This window comes from Gopherus flavomarginatus, chromosome 18, assembly GCF_025201925.1.
Source record: "Gopherus flavomarginatus isolate rGopFla2 chromosome 18, rGopFla2.mat.asm, whole genome shotgun sequence".
Lineage (NCBI taxonomy): Eukaryota > Metazoa > Chordata > Testudines > Testudinidae > Gopherus > Gopherus flavomarginatus.
Window position 1 is genome coordinate 16,283,989 of NC_066634.1, and position 21,151 is coordinate 16,305,139.

Here is a 21,151-nt window from a genome sequence, read left to right on the forward strand (position 1 = left end):
TCTAAAGGCTGGTCTATACTGAAAAGCTATATTAACATAGCCACAATTCACAGGAGTGTGAAAAATCCACTTCACTGAGTTAATATGATTTGAGCCCCCGGTATAGACAGTGTTAGGTTGTCAGAAGAATATTTCCAGTGTTTGAAGTGTAGATGTAGCCTTAGACAGATTGATCCCCTATGGGAATCAAGTCATGACATCAATTCCAATTTTGACCCATCTCCCTGTATGTGAGAAAGCTGCTAGTATGGAGGGCTGAGCCAGCTGTCCAATCACCTGGTTCCTCAACTGTAGCTACAGTTCTTAATGCCCATCAATCCAAAGACTGAGAGAAATCTTGAGTTCCAACCAATGTCATTTTAGTATCTTATTGTTCCTCTCTGTTTTCTGTGCTGGCCTGTCTGTTATATCAGGGTGTGAGTGTATAGCTCAGTGCATGTTTGAAAAAAGCTCATTAGTGCCTTTGTCTGATGCACATCAGATGCTCCTGGAGGGTGGTAGCAAAGCCAGACTCAACATCTTGTTATTTTTACTCAGGGCTTGGCTACACTTGGAGTTGTGCAGCGCTGGGAGTTACAGCTGTGTTCGTACAGCAGTGTAGGGACAGCGCTGCAGTGTGGCCACACTGACAGCTACCAGCGCTGCAGTGTGGCCACATTTGCAGCATTTGCAGCGCTGTTGGGAGTGGTGCATTGTGGGCAGCTATCCCACAGAGCACCTCATCCCATTGTGGCGCCGTGGGTTGTGAGAAGGGGACGGAAGGGTGCGGGTCATTCCGCTTCCTGTCCCAACGCCCCATGGTGCAATGCTTCACATCCCATCAGTCACTGTTTTTCCGTCCACATTTGGCGCCATCGTGAGTCTCCCAATGGTTTGTGTGCAGCGCAATTTCTGTGGGAAATGGAGCCCGAGCTGCTGAGGACTTTGCTGATGAGTGTCGCCAGCACATCACGTTTGGCAGTAGAGCTATTCCGTCACCTCCAAAGTGACAGTGAGGAGTCTGACGACGATATTGAGTCACCTTACGCGTGTGACACTAAATTGCTTGTGGCAGTGACGGACATGCTCAGCACCATTGAATGCCACTTTTGGGCTCGGGAAACAAGCACTGAGTGGTGGGATCACATCGTCATGGAAGTCTGGGATGACGAGCAGTGGCTGCAGAACTTTCAGATGAGAAAAGCCACTTTCATGGGACTGTATGAAGAGCTCGCCCCCACCCTGCGGCTCAGGGACATGAGATTGAGAGCTGCCCTGCCAGTGGAGAAGCGAGTGGTTACTGCAGTCTGGAAGCTGGCAACTCCAGACAGCTACCGATCGGTCGGGAACCAGTTTGGAGTGGGAAAGTCAACCGTTGGAATCGTGTTGATACAAGTTTGCAGGGCCATTAATCGCATCCTGTTAAGAAGAACTATGACTCTGGGGAATGTGCAGGACATTCTGGATGGGTTTGCACAAATGGGTTTCCCTAACTGTGGAGGGGCGATAGATGGGACGCATATTCCTATTCTGGCACCACCCCACGTAGCATCCGAGTACATTAATCGGAAGGGGTATTTCTCTATGGTTCTCCAGGCGTTTATGGATCACCGTGGGCGTTTCATTGACATTTACACAGGCTGGCCTGGAAAGGTGCATGATGCACGCATCTTTCGGAACAGTGGCCTGTTCAGGAAGCTGCAGGCCAGGACTTTTTTCCCAGACCAGAAGATCACGGTAGGGGATGTTGAAATGCCCATTATGATCCTTGGAGACCTCCCGCTTACCCGTTAATGCCTTGGCTCATGAAACCTTAAACAGGGAAGCTTGACAGGAGCAAGGACCGGTTCAACTACAGGCTGAGCCGGTGCCGAATGACTGTGGAGTGTGCTTTTGGCCGTTTAAAAGGGTGCTGGCGTTCTCTTTATGGGAAGGTAGACTTGGGGGAAAGCAGCATCCCTGCGGTTATATCAGCGTGCTGTATCCTCCATAATATTTGTGAAGGGAAGGATGAAACATTCAGTCAGGAATGGACCTCCGAGGTTCAATGCCTGGAGGCTGAATTTGCACAGCCAGAGAGCAGGGCTACTAGAGAGGCTCAGCACAGGGCTACAAGGATTAGGGATGCCTTGAGGGAGGAATTTGAGGCTGAAAGCCAACAGTAATGTTGGATGCCTTGTACGGGAGTGAAGTGCAATGGTTACAGTGATTTGCAGTGCCTGTTTTTTCCTTGGGGTACGGTATCTTTCACTTTCTGCAACAATAAAAACTGTTTTGAAAGCCAAGAAATCATTTATTGAAAAGAAAGTAAGTAAAAGGGCAGCGGGGTAGCGTGGTGAAGTGTACAGTCAGAGGTTTGAATATGTCCTGCCTGGAGTGCTATGCAATGACTGCTGCGCTTCAGGATGAAAATGCTGCATGCTGATGGGGGTTGAGTGCAGAGGGTAAGGGTCGTAGTTCTCAGGGCTGGTGGGTGAACGTACAGGTTTTGGGGGCAGCTGGTGGTGGTAAGAACCTAGATGCTGGAGAAGGGTGTTTTGAACTGACATTGGGGCACAAGGGAGAGAGCTTTGTGACGGGGGGGGTGCGGGCAGCACGGTATTGCTCTGCCTCCATGGCTACGAGTGACTGGATATAGTCCATTTGGCACACCAGGAGGCTTATCAGCTGCTTTGTGCTTTTCTTCTTAGACAATTCCTTTCTCCTTGTCATGGTATAATTCCCCACTCTGAACCTTAGCATCCAAAAGATGGGGTACCAGCATGAATTCCTCTAAGCTCAATTACCAGCTTAGAACCTGTAGCGCTGCCACCAACCAGGAATTCCAGTGCCTGGTACACTCTGGTCCCCCAAAAACCTTGCCCGGGGACCCCCACGACCCAGTCCCTCTGGATCTTAACACAACCGAAGTAAACCCTTTCCCTCACCGTTGCCTCTCCCAGGCTTCCCCTCCCTGGGTTACCCTGGAAGATCACTCTGATTCAAACTCCTTGAATCTTAAAACAGAGAGGAAAATCCACCTTCCCCCCTCCTTCTCTCTCCCCCTCCCAGACTCTCCCTGAGAGAGAAAGTAATCCTAACACAGAGAGAAATTAACCTTTCTCTCCCCCTTCCCTTCTTTCTCCCCACCAATTCCCTGGTGGATCCAGACCCAGTCCCCTGGGGTCTCACCAGAATAAAAAAAACAATCAGGTTCTTAAACAAGAAAAGCTTTTAATTAAAGAAGGAAAAACAATAAAAATTATCTTTGTAAATTTAAGATGGAATATTTTACATGGTCTTTCAGCTAGATGTAGAGAATACCCTCCCAGCCTAAGTATACAAGTACAGATTAAAATCCTTTCAGCCAAATACACATTTGAACTCCTCCCAACCAAATACACATTTGAACTCCTCCCAGCCAAATACACATTTGCAAATAAAGAAAATAAACATAAGCCTAACTTACCTTATCTACCTAGTACTCACTATTCTGAACTTATAAGAGCCTGTATCGGAGAGATTGGAGAAAAGCCTAGTTGCACGTCTGGTCCCTCTGAGCCCCCAGAGTGAACAACAACCAAACCCTAACAGCACACACACAGACTTCCCTCCCTCAAGATCTGAAAGTATCCTGTCCCCTGATTGGTTCTCTGGTCAGGTGACAGCCAGGCTCACTGAACTTAACCCTTTACAGGCAAAGGAGATATAAAGTACTTCTGTTCTATTAACTCCTACTATCTGTTTATGACACTCCTGCTTTCTCTTTCCCTCCAGTGCTGCATTTTCTCTCTCCAATCCTGCAGCTTCTTACTCTCTGTGGCAGACTGATTCATAACTGCTTTCACCATATCTTCTTTGTTTTTTCGTGGCTTTTTCCTCAGGTTTTGTAGCTTCTCATCAGTCTTTGATAAGGCCAGTCCATTTCTAGCAGTAGTCAAGGACACTGTTATTAGAAAAAAGACAAAAATTGAAACATTTAACAGAAAGGCAGCATTGTGTATAATCACAGTGAAGGAATTCACAGTCTCACTTTAGCATAATTTCCACATACCAAACACAGCACAGAGAGCCCACAGCAGCGAAGACATGGTGAATAAGGGGTAATGAGTGCAGGAGTTAATTAATCCTGGAAGCCATCTCACTGCCGCAGCTCACCTGGGAAGGGGAATTGATTGGTTCAGGGCTGCACTGGGGTTTCTGTGCATTGGGGAAAGCAGAGAGCTGCGGGGGGACCTGCACTGAACACTATCCCAACATTTTCCACAGGAATTAATTCTGGAAGCCATCTCGCTGCTGCTGCTCACCTGGGAAGGGGAACTGATTGGTTCAGGGCTGCACTGGGGTTTCTGTGCATTGGGGAAAGCAGAGAGCTGCGGGGGGGACCTGCACTGAACACTATCCCTACATTTTCCACAGGAGTTAATCCTGGAAGATATCTCACTGCTGCAGGTTACCTGAGAAGCAAGGGAGGGTCTTCTACAGCAATGCAGATTCCGCCCTGGCCCCTATGCAGCTTGCCTGTGTGCAGCAATGGTTCCCCCACCCCTCGCAGCACAGTGGCGCGAACGCATTATAGACTCATAGACTCTAGGACTGGAAGGGACCTCGAGAGGTCATCGAGTCCAGTCCCCTGCCCTCATGGCAGGACCAAATACTGTCTAGACCATCCCTGATAGACATTTATCTAACCTACTCTTAAATATCTCCAGAGATGGAGATTCCACAACTTCCCTAGGCAATCTATTCCAGTGTTTAACTACCCTGACAGTTAGGAACTTTTTCCTAATGTCCAACCTAAATCTCCCTTGCTGCAGTTTAAGCCCATTGTTTCTTGTTCTATCATTGGAGGCTAAGGTGAACAAGTTTTCTTACACAGCCTTCTTAGTGTAGTTGGGAGCATGTCAATCTCATAAGCTGAAGCTCCTGAGTTTACGTGTCAGAAAGAGCAGACGGTTTGCTCCCTGCTTCAGCTTTATCTAAAGGAAATCCCAGAAAAAAGACACTGGAGCAAACTGATTTCTGGAAACCTTCCCACCCATCTTACACACACACAGACTTCTCTTTCTAAGACAGTAATATTTCCTTATCTTCGATGAATCTTTAATGCAGTTGCAAATACCAGTTCCCGGAGACCCCTTCCACAGAGAACACAGGCACAGTGCAATGACAAAGCAGGGGGCTGCCAGATTGTCATGGGCGAGTAATTAAAGGGATGCATTAAAAATCGAGCAGAGTCAACCACCTCCTCTCCATCCCCAAGCAGCTTGATGACCGTGATGCTGAGATTCCACTGCCTCAACATCCTCGAACCCCACTGGAGGCCGCTGTAGAGTCCTTAGATCCCTGTTCATATTTCAGACCCCAGCGGGTGCAGCATCCCTGCCCAGCAACTCCTCATCTGCCCCAGGAGAACCAGCTGGGGGGCTGCATCCCCAGGCAGACAGCTTATACCACTCCCCTCAGAACAGAAGCTGCAGCTGTTGCAGTTAATCCCCACCTGAGGCTTGGGGGAAGGAGATGGGATCACTTGTTATTTCTTCCGTACATCGAGTCTCATTGTGTTTGAACACATTTCTCTCTAAAACTGATTTAAATTTTGAGCCTCTCCCCCCATTTCTGCTTTGTAAGAGCCTCATTCCTGTACATAAAACATAAGAACAGCCAGACTGGGTCAGACCAATGGTCCATCTAGCCCAGTATCCTGTCTTGCAACAGTGGTCAATGCCAGGTGCTTCAGAGGGAATGAACAGAACAGATAATCATCAAGTGATCCATCCCGTTGCCCATTCCCAGATGTGTCCGTACAGATGTGAACACAAAGAAACATTTTGTGACCACTTGCAGTTGCTTAGAATCATAGAATATCAGGGTTGGAAGGGACCTCAGGAGGTCATCTAGTCCAACCCCCTGCTCAAAGCAAGACCAACCCCAACTAAATCATCCCAGCCAGGGCTTTGTCAAGCTGGGTCTTAAAAAATGCTAAGGATGGAGATTCCACCACCAACTTAGGTAACCCATTCCAGTGCTTCACCACCCTCCTAGTGAAAGAGTTTTTCCTAATATCCAACCTAGATCTTCCCCACTACAATTTGAGACCATTGCTCCTTGTTCTGTCATCTGACACCACTGAGAACAGCTGAGCTCCATCGCCTTTGGAATTCCCTTTCAGGTAATTGAAGGTTGCTATCAGATCCCCTTGCCCACTCTTCTCTTCTGCAGATTAAGTCCAGTTCCCTCAGCCTCTTCACTTAAGGCATGTGCCCAGACCACGGATCATTTTTGTTGCCCTGTGCTGGACTCTCTATTTTGTCCACATCCTTTCTGTAGTGGAGGGGCTCAAAACTGGACGCAATACTCCAGATGTGGCCTCACCAGTGCCAAATAGAGGGGAATAATCACTTCCCTCCATCTGCAGGCAACACTCCTACTAATGCAGCCCAATATGCCATTAACCTTCCTGGCAACAAGGGCACACTGCGAGCTCATCTCCAGCTTCTCATCCACTGTAACCCCCAGGTCCTTTTCTGCAGAACTGCCACTTAGCCAGTGGATCCGCAACCTATAGCAGTGCATGAGATTCGTCCCTTCTCAGTGCAGGACTCTGCACTTGTCCTTGTTCAACCTCAGACTTCTTCTGGCCCAATCCTCTAATTTGTCTAGGTCACGCTGCACCCAATCCCTACCCTCCAGCGCTTGGATTCTTCACATGCTTTCAAATGCAGAGAGCACATGTTCCATTATTTCATAGGGTAGAGTTTTAGGGCAATTTTATTCAGGGAACTATGCTATAGGGAGCTTTCCCTGTGTGGATCTGACAGGTGGAACAACATAGATGCACATAGTGACCCTTCTCAGGGTGCTGAGGGTTGTGAGTCTCCTTGTTGCCACCTGCCACTAGTAAGAGGGACTTTTGCATTTGGCAGCTGGATGTTCGCAACCAAACTCACCCAGCCTATCAGGCACTCAAGCACCCTCCTCTGAGCCACAGCAGCCCAGCCAGTTGACAACAGAGGCCCCCTAACACCTGAGTTCCTTCAGCGTGTTCCCCTCTGGGGTCCAGCCCTGATCCTTAGATACTCAGAAATCCCAGATCCTCTCTTCCCAAAGCAATGGTATATCCCAGGTTACCAATTTTACTATTGACCACTGCTACTGTATAACACACAACACTTGAGTACAGTTATTAAACAAATGGAAATTTATTTAACAAGGGAGAGAGATTTAAACAGAAACAAAATGTGACTGATGGAAATCAACCGTTACCAACAAAACAAAATCACAAAATGCAACCTACACTTTTTAATAGCTACCTTTCCTAAGTAGATTCTCACCTCACACTTCACTCTATTGCAGTGATTGGCAGTCCCTAGGAGCCACAGTCCAGCCTTTCATGAAGAACCACTTGTCGTTAGTGTTAGCCAGAATCAAAATAGTTAAATCAAAAAGGGGAAAGATAAAAGCCTTACTAGATAATTATTATGGCTTTGAAGGGCTATGCCTTTCTTGAATGTTTTATTATGTTATTATTTGTTTTCCTATCTTTATGCTAATTGATTTAGTGGAAGTGTTAGAAGATGGATTTAAAGAGAGGATGGTGATTAAAGGGGAAAGTAGGAAGTAGATGTAAAGGCAGAAGAAATAGAGAATAAGAGTGTTTGTGTGAACGTATGCATGGGAAAATAGGAGATGAAACAGGTATCAGTGCCAGCCTGAGCATTACAGCTTCTCTTATCATTGGGACAAAGAATGTGCAAGGCGAAGGTGACTGGATGACCCCGAAGGGCAAGCCAGAACCCCTGCTGTTATCACCAGACAAGATGGCCAAATGGCTGAAGAACAAAGATACACAAGGTAACTCCCCCAGGCATCATGGAGGTGCTACATGCTTATTGATTATCTTATCAAAGGTTACAGCTGTGTGACAAAGCATCCTCCATAGGCTTGCATGGGAGAAAATTTCTATAAGAACACAGGGCTTGGCTACACTGGAGAGTTGCAGCGCTGGTGGTGGGTTTACAGCGCTGCAACTTAGTAACCGTCCACACCTGCAAGGTACATCCAGCGCTGCAACTCCCCGGCTGCAGTGCTGGCTGTACACCTGGTCTGCTTGGGGTATAATGATTGCAGCGCTGGTGATGCAGCGCTGCTCGTCAAGTGTGGCCACCAAAAGCGCTGTTATTGGCCTCCAGGGTATTAGGAGGTATCCCAGAATATCTGTTCAGCCACTCTGCTCATCAGTTCGCACTCTACTGCCCTGGCCTCAGGTGACCTGCCCTTTAAATGCCCCAGGAATTTTAAAAATCCTCTTCCTGTTTGCTCAGCCAGGTGTGGAGTGCAATCAATCAGTGACCATGCCTCCATGCACCAAACGAGCCCCAGCATGGAGCAATGGTGAGTTGATGGACCTCATCAGTGTTTGGAGGGAGGAAGCTGTGCAGTCACAACTGCACATCAGCAATAGGAATTATGATACCTATGGGCAGATATCAAAGGCCATGATGGAAAGGGGCCATGACCGGGACGCGGTGCAGTGCAGGGTTAAAGTGAAGGAGCTGCAGAGTGCCTATTGCAAAGCCCGCAAGGGAAACCGCCGCTCCGGCGCTGCCCCCACTGCCAATCTGAGGACCACGATGGAAAGTTCAGAGCAGGGAGAGGAGAGGGAGGTGGAGGAGGGGGAGGAAACCGAGAGTGAGGGTACTGGGGTGGGAGGAGACACCCCGGAGTCCCAGCAGGCATGCAGCCAGGAGCTCTTCTCAAGCCAGGAGGAAGCTAGCCAGTCACAGCAGCTGGAACTTGTTGGTGAAGAAGAAGAAGCAGAGGAGTGGGTTCACGGTAAGCAGCTTTTATTTTCAGGATGGAAATGTTTAGGAAGAGGAGGGAGGGTTATGGCTGCATGCATGCATGCCTAGATGTGGAATAGCCCATTGATGTGGTCTATCACGTTGCAGTAATCGGCCTCGGTAATCTCTTCAAGTTTCAGCCAGAGCGTGGGCAATGCGCTTGCGCAAGTTTATAGGGAGAGCCACTGTGGTCCTTGTCCCAGTCAGGCTAAGTGCATGAAGGAACCTCCTACAGCAGTGACTGGGGCAGGGATAGAGCCAGGGTTGGGCTGGAAGAAGCAGGGAGATCTGGTGCCCAGACACCTTTCATGGCACCAAACAAATCAACTCCTTCTGCCACTGAACAATCCACCTGGGACTAAGAGCAGCACTGGGGGGCTTTCTTCTTGCCACTTATGCTGGCATGACCAGGCATCCTGGAGGCCTTTCTAGGAGAGAATTGAGAACTGAGTTGGCAAAACCAATTTGAAAACAGGAAGCTCAGATTTAGACTAATTTATTTATAATATTAAATAGTCCTTCAATTCCAGTGTCACAATCAATACAATTGCTTCAGCCTGATAGTTTCCCAAAGGGAAAACCTAAATTCTCTCCAAGGGGAGTGGAGAGAAAACACTTTTCAGAGTCCAGCAGAGACAAGATGGGTGAGGGTAAGAGCTTGCAGAGGAGCAACCTCTGTTGGTGAAAGAAACAAGCTTTGGAGTTAACCCAGACCTCTTCTTCAGCTCTGTGTAGCCCAAAAGGTCGGCTCTTCAATAAAAAGCAATTAGAAGGTAAGAACAGTCATACTGAGTCAGACCAGTTCATCTAGTCCATAATCCTGTTTTTTGACAGGCCAATGCCAGGCGCCACAGAGGGAATGAACAGAACAGGTAATCCTCAAGTGATCCATCCCCTGTCACCCATTCCCAGCTTCTGGCAAAGCTAGGGACACCATCCTGCCCCATCCTGGCTAATAGCCACTGATGAACCTATCCTCCATGAACTTATCTAGTCCCTTTTTGAGCCCGGTTATATTCTTGGCCTTTACAACATCCTCTGCAAGGTTAACTGCGTTGTGTGTAAAAATACTTCCTTTCATTCTTTTCAAACCTGCAGCCTATTCATTTTATTTGGTGACCTTCCTATTTCTTGTGCTCTGAGAAGGAGTAAATAATACTTCCTTCCTTGGTCCTTTGAAAGATATTATGTGACCCCCTTCCCCCATCTCTCATGTCCTGGAACCAACATTGATACAGTAACACCACAAATAGCAAAGGTCAAAGTCAATGCACATGGAAGAAGCATCTTGTGTTTCATTCCTTATCTCCTGGTCCCATCCTGTGGTATTTTGCACAGAAACATTATTTCCTCAGGAGAGACACAGAAGTGAGGGCTGCATTCCTGTACTAAACAGTCAGTAGAAGGAGGTAGACAAAGGCCTTTCGGACGAGGCATCCATCACTGTCAAAAGATCATCTCCCTCCTGCAGGTCACTGGCAGTCTGAATTTATTCCTTATCCTCTCAGAGTCTGGGCGCTGGACAGAGCACTACACAGCCCCTCTGTATGTAGCAGAAACAAACACAAACCCTGTCTTTAAAACAAGCTGTCCCCTTCCTTCTCAGGGAAGATTTTGCTACAATTGAAGTTGAGCTTCAGTTCCCTGCTCCGTGGGATGGGGTGGGTGTGAGGCCAACAGATCTCCCACTGAGATCTGTTTTCTCCTTTGTCCCCTTTCATTCACTTGGGATGGTAACTCTGCTCCCAGCTGTCAGGTAGCCTCCAACCCAGCCACCCTGGTTACTAAGTCCATGGTCATAGGTCACCAACTTTTCTAGTACCCATAGCATGCAGGAAAGTTCACCCTGCCAGATGTATTGGTGGTATAGTGGAGCACATCACTGCTTTTCCAGCAGTGGATCTGGGCTTGATTCCCAGCCAATTCAAGATTGGCTTTTCTCTTTTATTGTTTGCTTGTCTGGAAGTGGTTTCATTTCAGTCACATTGTGTTGTAATCAGGGCCAGCGCTTCCATTTAGGTTACCTAGGCAGTTGCCTAGGGCACCACGATTTGGGGGGGGCTGCATTTTGCCACCCTCAGCGGCAGGGGGTCCTTCTGCGCTCCAGGTCTTTGGCAGCAATTCTGCAGCGGGTCCTTCACTCACTCCGGGACCGCCGCCAAAATGCCCTGAAGACCGGGAGAGCTGAAGGACCGCCCCCCCCCCCCCCGCCGCAGAATTGCTGCCAATGACCGGGAGTGTGGAAGGACCCCTGCCTAGGATGCCATAAACCTTGGTGCCGCTCCTGGTTGTAATCACATTATCAATAGAATGAGACAATAAATGTCTCAAAGCCCAACAGGTCATAGAGGATGGAGGCACACAGGGGCTGGAATATACAGGGAGCTGCAGTGCACATCATTGTGTCATCTGAGAAAAACAGAACCCTTGGAAACCTGCATCTCCCATTCCCTGGCCTTCCGTGTTACGTTTCCAGCTGCATGTGATGTTTGTGTGATGTTCCTGCATGATGAGGAAATAAAGTTTTGGGTCAGATTCCTTTGCTGAACAAAAGGGAGGCAAAATAAAAATAAACCCAAAATTGCCATACAGTTAGGGAAAGAGAAGGTCATGGTTAAGCCAAACACTTCAAAATAAAAATAATACTACGGGGGGGGGGGGGAAGGAAGATCAGGTATGTGGAGAGTGCCTTGATATTTGAACTCAGATTGCTAGAATCAAAATCCAGACTTGGCATTGTAGAAAACCTGCTACTACTTGTCTCTGGACACCTGTGATGATCAAGATTGAGTTGAGGACACCTGTTCTGCCTCAATCATTAATTGTCTCTCTCTCTTTCCCCCGCCCCAATTTCTCTCCTCCAATGTCTATTCATTTCTCCTCTTGCTCCCTCTTCCCCTGCCCTTTCCCAGGAACTCACACTCTACAGCTTATAGGAAAAGCCAAGTTTCCATGTTCTGTACATGATCCTGTGTCAGCGGATGTGTGACCCTGGTCAAAACCAGTCACCAGAACACAATGGCCTTTTATGGAAATTTCACTGCCTACTCCCCAAAATACCCCCTCCCCAATAAAGGGAATGGGGTACAGCTCTGACTGAGAGACTTTTAGCCCTAAGGATTAATCTGCTTATTTGTATAAATATATCTTTTCTTATAAATTTGAGTATTTGATGTAATAGGCTCATAGAGTTATATTAAAAATAAGTTTGGCTGTAATGCAAGAAACCTACAGGCCAAAATCCTGTATGTGAAGTTAAGGCAAAGGTAGCACCTTTGGAACCCTTATCCAGAAAAGTAAAAATAGAAAAAACACCCACACAGATGTCTAGAGACCTTTTGCCTAAGCCAATAAAGCATGAAGATGGCAAAGGGTATTTTTCAAAGCTGTACCCACAGACTTAACCAGTACACCACAAGTACGTACATACCTGTCATCCATACTAGCCTATGGGGTACGTGTACCCTAACATTTCCGTGGGGGAAGGATGAAATTTGGGCAAAAGAGGAAGGATTTCTGACCAATGCCCTATAAAAAGGCGATGCATCTCGCCATTAGGCAGGCAATCTACCCACCTATCTGCTCCTGTCTACTCTTCATTTGCCTCCACCTTCAACAACGTATTGATGCTACCCATCTACGCTGGCTATTAACTATTAATAGGCCACACTTTATTTCTTTTCAAACTTTAAGTTTTAAGGGAAGTAGGCTAAGCTTGGTTTCCCTATGCTTTATTTCAGTTTAAGGTTTATTGAGTTAAGTTAAAGAGTAAACAGCTTTAACAGCTCTGCATTTAGCTTCCTCTGCTAAAGGTGTGAAAACGGAGCTGCCACAGGCGCGGTCCCTTCTCTTCCAACACCAGGCTATTAAAACAGAGTGTGAGTATTAACCAAAGTTTGCAGCACATAATATTGTATTATCATATGTATCTCTTGAATAACTGTAATATAATTGTAATTCTGTTTCTAACTGTTTTACCATTTGCGTACTATTTCATTGATTTTAATAAAAGGTCTTTATGACTATATCTGTCTCAGTGTGAACATCCTGTCATTCCCCCAAAGGTCCTTTTATAAACTCTGTGAAGCCTGATTCAGGACAAATTTTATCTTCTCATCAAACAAATTGGCGAGCCAAAACCCATACTAATTAATATCCATAATATTATTATTAATCTTGTTAATTAGTTAAAATTAATTAAATAAAATTAAATTAAGTGGATACATTAAATCAACCTTACTATCACACCCCAAATCAGGCTACACTAATCGGAAGTCATACAAGCAATTCCCTCAGATATTCCAGTTCCCTTGTATCGCCACCAGCACCATCCTTTTTAGGGATGAATAGTTGTGAAAACCAAAACCCCAGTAAAAGCAAAAAGGTTCTCTCAGAGGACCAAGCCCCTGATCCAGGTCAGTAAACCAGTCAGATCTTACCCAACAGTCACGCTGTTGCAAATCCTTTAGCATCTAAAATCTAAAGGTTTATTCATAAAAAGAAAGAAATATAGATGAGAGTTAAAATTGTTAAACAAATCAATTACATCCAGTAATGGCAAAGTTCTTGGTTCAGACTTGTAGCAGTGATGGAATAAACTGCAGGTTCAAATCAAGTCTACGGAGTACATCCACAGCTGGGATGGGTCATTCAGTCCTTTGTACAGAGCTTCAGTTTGTAGCAAAATCCCTCCAGAGGTATGAAGCAGGACTGAAGACAAGATGGAGATGAGGCATCAGCCTTTTATAGTCTCTTGCCATGTGGTCTTTGCTTTCTTTGTCCCAAGGACACTCTATCCAACACGTGGCATAGAAAAACCTTAGAGTTTTGTCCATAGGCAGGTCCCTGCATACCTTGCTGAGTCACAAGGCGTATCTGCCTTCTCTCAATGGGTCAATTGAATAGTTGATGGTCCTTAATGGGCCATCAAGCAGGCTAGGCAGAGCTGACACTAATTTGTCTGGCTGGGATGTTCCCCAGAAGCATAGCACAAGTTTGAAATACGGACAGCATAGAGCCAATATTCATAACGTCAACTACAAGAATGATACACATGTAGAGATAGCATCATTATAATCAGCGAATCATAACCTCTCCATAGACCCTTTACACGACAACCTTTATACAATATTGGCTGCAGATATAGAACAGTGGTCGCAACGGTGATCTATACAGTTACAGATTATGTCAGTAACGTCACAGGAGGTGACACAGCATCAGTGAGACTTATACTGGAATACTGCCTCCAATTTTTGTGTCCTCATTTGAAAAAGATGTTGTGAAATTGGAGCTGAGGCAGCAAAGAGCCACCAAATGTTCTGAGGGCTGGAAAAAAATGCCTTCTAGTGAGCTATTGAAAGAGCTCAACCTGTTTAGCTTCTCAAAAGAAGATTGAAAAGTGACATCATTGAAATGTTGAAGTGCCTTAATGGAGAGAAAATATTGGCTATTAAAAGGCTCTTTAATGTAGCAGAGAAAGGCATAAAAAAACCCAATGGCTGGAACGTGAAAAGAGACAAATTCATATTACAATTAAGGCACAAATATTCAACAGTGAGGATCATTCACCAGAAGAACAAGCTACCAAGGAAAGTGGTGGATTCTCCGTCTCCTGATGTCATTTAATGAAGACTAGATGCCTTTCTGGAATGTGTTTACCCCAAAGGTAGCTATTGTGTCATACAGGAGGCCTGTGATATGCAGGGGGTCAGATTAGATGCTCTAATGGTCTCTTCTGGCCATAAAGTCGACTCATTCCTGAAAAACCGAATGTAGCATTGGGAGCAGCGTCTGATGTTTTACTATCTAGCTGGCTTGCTTCCTAGAACAAATGCTCCTTGAGTGGGGTGATCCACAGGGAGTAGCTCAAACATCCAAAGTGCCTGGCCAGGAGCAGAACATTAGCACAGCAAGGGAGAGGTGTGGCAATGACATTAGAAAGGCCTTTTGCAGGAATTCAGACTATTGCTCAAAGGTGGTGGGGAGGTGGTGACCTCAAAGAGAGATGCTGACATCAGCCAGACAGGACAGGGGCGAGGGGCCAAGGAAACCTCAGAGACCCCTGTAGCTTTGCTTCAGCAAGTCTCCTTCTCAAGATCTCTCTTTGAGGGCTAAGAGAGTATTGGGGTTCATGTACCTGAGCATCAGGAGGAACCTCTTTTGAGTTTTCTCCTTCCCTTTCAGTGATTTGACTAGAAAACAAACATACCTGTTTAGAAGGTAAGAGTCTCCTTGAGGTTTGAAACTTGTTCAGTCTGATCCATCTGGTGACAGGTGAATTCTAGGCATGGAAAACACGAGCTTAAGGAGGCCGAATTTTATTCTGCACCTGGGATTTTGTCCCATAGAGTCACTGGGGACATTAGGGTTTGTCCTCTTTGTTTCACCTTTTCCTCCATCTCTCCCTCCTTTCTCTTCCTCTCTTGCTTCTTTTGTCCTTTCTCCTGTTCCCCTCCCAACAACAGGAGGGTGTGTGTGTGTGTGTGTGTGTGTGTGTGTGTGTGTGTGTTCTGGGGGAGGTCCACCCAAAAATGTGGGGCTGAAATAGTGCTTGGGCAGTGATCCCCACCTGTGATCTGGGCCATACTTTGGGCTCTCTGATGAGAACCCTCAGCCTCCCGTCCTCAGTCTCTACCTTTATTGGCTGAGCAGGGAATTATTGACAGGGAGGAGGCTCAAGTCCTTGTTGTTCTCTTTTAAGACCAAGTAAATAAGTCAGAACCAGTTGTATGTTTGATGGATTTTGCTGCTTCTCTGCATTAATTGTCTCTGAGCAGTTCATGATTCTCTCTAACATTCCAGTTCTCCTCAAATACTGGCTGAATGATTACTGTGCATTGTTGTTGGTCTGGAGCTCATCGGAGAGCACTTTATTCAGGTCATTCAATGTATGAAATTGAAGATCTGATGGTTAGTTTGAAAATCAGGGCTCTTGGGTCCTATTCCCAACTCTGCCACTGACTGGCTGTGTGACCTAAGACAAGTCAATTCTCCTTTCTCAGCCTTAGCTTCTCCCTCTTTCAAGTAGGGATAATAGTGATCTGCTCCTACCTCAACACACTCACTCTTCCCCAACACACACTGTCTCACTCCACACACAAACAGTCTCCACACTGCAGTTGAAAAGCAGCTGACAATCTAGTAGGATGCCCATGGAACAATGGGATAGAGAAACCTGCATCACTGAAAGTACAGCCATAAAGACTCCACACACCAGCCTTGCGTAGCAGGCAAGAATCAAACCTCCACAGAAAGACCCCTATGGTATCATAGCCCAGCTCCCTAAGGCTTCAGCCTCAACCACTTAACACAGGGGCCTTTCTGCACTCTGGTTCTGTTCTCACTGAAGGGTCATTTCCAATTGTTTGCTCAGACCAGTTTCCCCAGCACACTCACTGCTGTGCAGCTCTGTACGTGTGGCCATGGCTGAACAGCAAGAATTCCTGCCTATTTCCCCAGTGGCTGGAGCATGATTAGAGTGTGTTTCTGGTTGATGATGTTGCTGTAGATAGTTTGTTTCCTGCCTTGGCAATTCAGATAATTCCTTTTCCCAACATATCTCCAGCACATCAGTCCCTGGCTGGGTCTCCTAGGCAGTGGAAAACATCCCTTGTTTGGCCCTGCCAAGGGGATCGTAGAGAGCTGAGACATCCCTCGGCTTGGATCAAAGGGGGATGTTGGATGGAATTTATCACACAACCCTCCCTGCTCCCCAGAGCCCCACGGGGAGAATTTAGAGAAGGGGGAGTCATTCCTCACCTGCGCTCCAGAAGAGCTGCTAGGACTCCTTCCTGCCAGCTACTTACCCCTGGATTCATCCTCAGCTCCTGGGATCTTTCTGCTCCAAAGGCTCCAGAGTCCTGGGGTGGGGAGGGCGTCACTGCACAGTCTGAAACACAAGGGAGGTTTCTGGAATTGAAGGAAGGAGCAGAAAATGGAGAGGAAAGAAACAGAGCGAAAACGCCTCATCTCTCTCCCCTCCCCCTCCCAGCAAGAAATGTTACCAAGGACCAGTGTTAGGGGACATGGTGCCCTGGGCAAAACTTGTACTTTGGCACTTCCCCATTGCCCATGGACGATCCCCCTCTCCCTTTACCACTAGCTCCTGCACTCCCAACCCTTGCACCTCCTTCACCCCTAACTCCTGCCCCCTCCTGTGCCCTAACTCCTACACTGTGTCCTCTTTGCTCTTAACTCCCGCACTCCCCTCCTGTGCCACCAGCCACTGCCCCTCTCCTGCACTCCCTTCACCCCGAACCCCTCACCCCTTCTGTGCCACCAGCCATTGCCCTTCTCCTGCATCCCCGTCACCTCAACCCCTGAGCCCCATCCTGCACCCACGTCGGGACACTGACCTCTGTGCATGGAGTAGCTGGCATTGCTACCCGCTTCTCCCTGGAACGCTGCTCCTCCAGGCACCCCTAGGGGCTGCGATCGCTTGGGGGCAAGAAGCGACATCATCCGAGCTCCCTGCATCGAGGTCACTTTCCTCAGCTGGGCTGCATAAGGGGAGGGCAGAGAGTAGCAGCTTCTGATGCTCCCCTCACAGCACAGCCTAGGTGAGGAAAGTGACCAGGATGCATGGAGCACATAGTGTTGCTACTTGCTCCCCTTCAACCCTCTATGGGGCCATGGAGGAGCACTGGGGCAGGGGAGAGCAGTGAGCACCTTTGCACTGCCACACTCAGCCCTGGGTGGCTGCCGGGGGGCCCCACCCCTAAGGCCAGCCAGGCTCCCCAGCCCGAACTCCAGAGAACACAGAGAGACTGGCCACCCACTGAGCAGTGGTAACCTGGGTGGCTCGTAATGGAGGCTCGGGGGCTCAGCCTCCTCAAACCTTGTGTCGCCAAGGGGACAGTGGGGCACATGACTAGGGGCCCTGGCCAAATTAGGCCCTCCTGGAAAAGTCTCCCCCATGTCAGCCCCAGGGCTGGAGGAGCTCCCACTCCCTGCTACGGCCAGGGGGCTGCAGCAGGGGCACCGAGCTTCTCTGGTCTCGGGGCCACAGTGGGGCCAGGGTAAAGGAGTGATAGGGCGGGGCCAGTGCCACCAGATTAAAGAAATAAAAGGGCATAGTTGGGGGATTCCTTCAGAGCCATTCCATGCCTTTGGGTCCCAATCTGGCTGCCTTATTGGACCAGAAGCACTTCCCTGCTGGGCAAAGGGTGGTAGCTAATGAGGGAATGTATCAGATTCCAAGTTCAGACTGCAGGAAACGTGAATGCTGAGCCCAGAGTCTGTGGTTTGGTCTCTTAATTTTGCTATTAAGTTTTATGAATTTGTATCATTTCTCCACCTCCTGCTTCTCTGGAAGATTAGAAAGTGTGAAAATGGAGCACAAGTGGGTTTTCTCATGATGCAGCCTTCCCACGTAGTGTGAGACCCCTTCCACCCACACTCCTGGGAGAAGACCCAGGGAGAAATGAACTCACAGAAATGGAAGGCGCCTAGGTTATTGCAGAATGTGACTTCACACAGAGCTTACTGAGTGGAAATGGGAATTAATGGAAAACTGCCCTATCGGTTTATATTTAGTAATCATTGAATATGTTGTTATCAGCGACAATGAAATTAAACATGAAGTTAATTAGTGTAATGTGAGAGGCTGATTATGTGATAACTGTCAGTGTTGCAATATAATTCAGGTTTGCTTCTAGTTCTCTCCCTGCCCCCTCCTACTGTACAGGAAATGGAGGCTAATTCTGAAATTAAAACCTCACTCCAAAGGAATTAGAGTGAGGGAATAGGTTAGAGAAATAGCATGTACAAGAATAGAGACCCAGTGGAGACTGTAATAATTTCTATTTAAAATTTAATTTATTTTGATAAATTTTAAATCTTCTGTTAGGAGGAAAATTACTCGAGACAAGATATGTAACCTTTTACCCAGTTAGAGGGTAACAGCCACAAAGTTCCCCAGGTCTCTTGTTTGCAAAGCAAAGATGTCACACCAGGCAGGAGATGTCAAAATCTGAAATGGTGATGGATGTGTGATGGGAGCTTTTTTGGGTTGATGGGGGGATTGGGGGGGGTTTGGTTGTTTAATGTAATTTTTGTTTTGTTTTTGCAACCAGTTATTTTTATAGGTGATGAGTCCCCTTTTCCTTATGAGCACAGCTGTTTAACCCTCAGGCCTGGCTCTGGAAATCTCCTTAGAACATGTTTGATATCTTTGGGGTTCACACATCCACACTACATGCAGTTCACAGCAACAGATATTTTGAGAATCCTGCTGGGTTAAGTGGGCCTTTTCCAAAATGACATTGGCCCAAAGTCTGCCTCAATTCAGTTGGATTGGGACACATCTGTATCACAGGAGTGGCTCACACCTGATTTGCCCAGAGACCTAGAAGGAGATGTGGTAAGATAGGATAAGTAGGAATCGACAACAATGAAGTTAAAGGTAAGGGTGAAATACCCTCAGCGTTCAGGTCAACAAGCCTGTTCTGTTCATTCCCTCTGACACATCTGACACTGGTCACTCTCAGGCAGCCAGGGCCGGCTTTAGGCCTATTCCACCAATTCCCCCGAATCTGGTCCCATGCCTAAGAGGTCCCTGTGCCCAGTGAGAATCCCTTCCCTGGCTAGAGGTGCCTTTTTAATTTTTACTCACCTGGCAGCGCTCGGGGTCTTCAGTGGCACTTCGGCAGTGGGTCCTTCACTTGCTCTGGGTCTTCGGTGGCACTTCGGCAGTGGGTCCTTCAGTGCCACTGAAGACCTGGAGTGAGTGAAGGACCCGCCGCCGAAGTGCGGCCAAAGACTTGGAGCACCACCTGGTGAGTACGAGCCCCACGTGTTTTTTTTTTAAGTCATCCCTGCCGGGGCCCCATCAAAACTGTTTGAATTGAGGCCTGCACCTCCTAAAGCCGGCCCTGCAGGCAGCACACTGGCTAGATGGATGACTGTGGGTTTCCTCATCTGAAAGCTCTGCAGCCACTGCTTGTCATCCCAGATGTGCATGACAATGTGATCCCACCACTCAGTGCTTGTTTCCCGAGCCCAAAAGCGGCAATCCGCTGTGGTCAGCACCTCCGTGAATGCCACAAGCAATCTTGTGTCATAGCTACTACATGTGGTGAGAGCAATGTTGAACTCCTCTGCTTTTGTAGTTTAAGGAATAACTCCTGTGCCACTCGTGACATGTAGCATATTGGTCAACAGTCTGGGATCCATTCCTGCAGCACGAAGAGGCAGAAAGCACAGTACACAAGCCATTGACAGGTGCCAAATGCAGATGGAAGCACAGGGATTGTTGGGATGTGAAGCAATGAATCATGGGGCATTGGGACAGGACCCAAGATGCTCCGCAACCCCCTCTGCCTTCCCACAACTATTAGTGGCATAAGAAGAAGAGATGCTCAGTGGGCTACTGAGTGCACTGCTCTGAATACCGCTGCAAGTGCCGCAAGTATGAACACGCTATTGAGCAGGCAGCTGACAATGTGAACACACAATAGCGGTTTCCCTTCAGCACTCTCTGAGCAACACTAACTCCCAGCGCAGTAACTCTGCCAGTGTAAACATAGCCTCCGAGAGACTAACTGCCAGGATCCTAGGACCGAGTCCTTCTGGGGAATGAAGCACAATAGCGACAGGTTGTGCAGCCTGCACTAGTCTCCCTATACCTGCAAAGCCTGCTAGCCCAACGTGCTGGAGCATCTATGCCACTACCTGGTTCCTAAACTGCAGCTACAGTTCCCACTCCAGGTGAATCCAAAGCCCGAGAGGTGCAGAGATCCAACCCTTCTAATCTTAGAAACATTTTGTTCCTTTTTCTGTTTTCTGTCTCTGTTTCTTTTTATGAACTTGGAGACCTCCCAGCCTTTCTATTACATTGGGGTGTAACAGTGTGACTCAGTGGGTGTCAGTGTGTGAACACCTCTGAAATCTATACAGGAAAGATGCTAGGAAGAATAGTTCCTCAAATTTTAATAGCCTTAAAACTCTGCCCTATGAAATGACTGAATGCATGTGCCTCACCCCTCCTGCACCCCCAGCCCCAGCCAGGAGCCTTCACCCAAACTTCTTCCCAGAGCCTGCACCTCCTCCCTCTGCACCCTCTCCTGTCCCAAAACTCCCTCCCAGAGCCTGCACCCAAACTCCATCCGAAAGCCTTTACTCTTCACCCCCTCCTGCACCCCCACCCCCTGTCCCAGCCTGGATCCTGCACCCAGCCCCCAAACTGCATCCCAGAGCCTGCACTCCCCCTCCATACCCCCTCTCATTCCCAAATACCCTCACAGAGCCTGCACTCAAACTCCATCCGACAGCCTGCACCCCCACTCCCTCCCACACACCCCTCCTGCCACCAAATTCCCTCCTAAAGCCTGCACCTCCATTCCCTCCTTGTC

The 21,151-nt window shown here is 47.7% G+C and overlaps 1 protein-coding gene and 1 pseudogene across 1 annotated transcript in view; one reads left to right on the forward strand and one right to left on the reverse strand.

Moving 5' to 3' along the window:
* Positions 1-21,151, forward strand: part of LOC127036700 (zinc finger protein OZF-like) — a 237,886-nt gene that overhangs the window by 168,622 nt on the left and 48,113 nt on the right. The window lies entirely within an intron of this gene.
* LOC127036689 (zinc finger protein 883-like) overlaps positions 1-21,151 on the reverse strand; it is a 199,723-nt pseudogene that overhangs the window by 42,441 nt on the left and 136,131 nt on the right.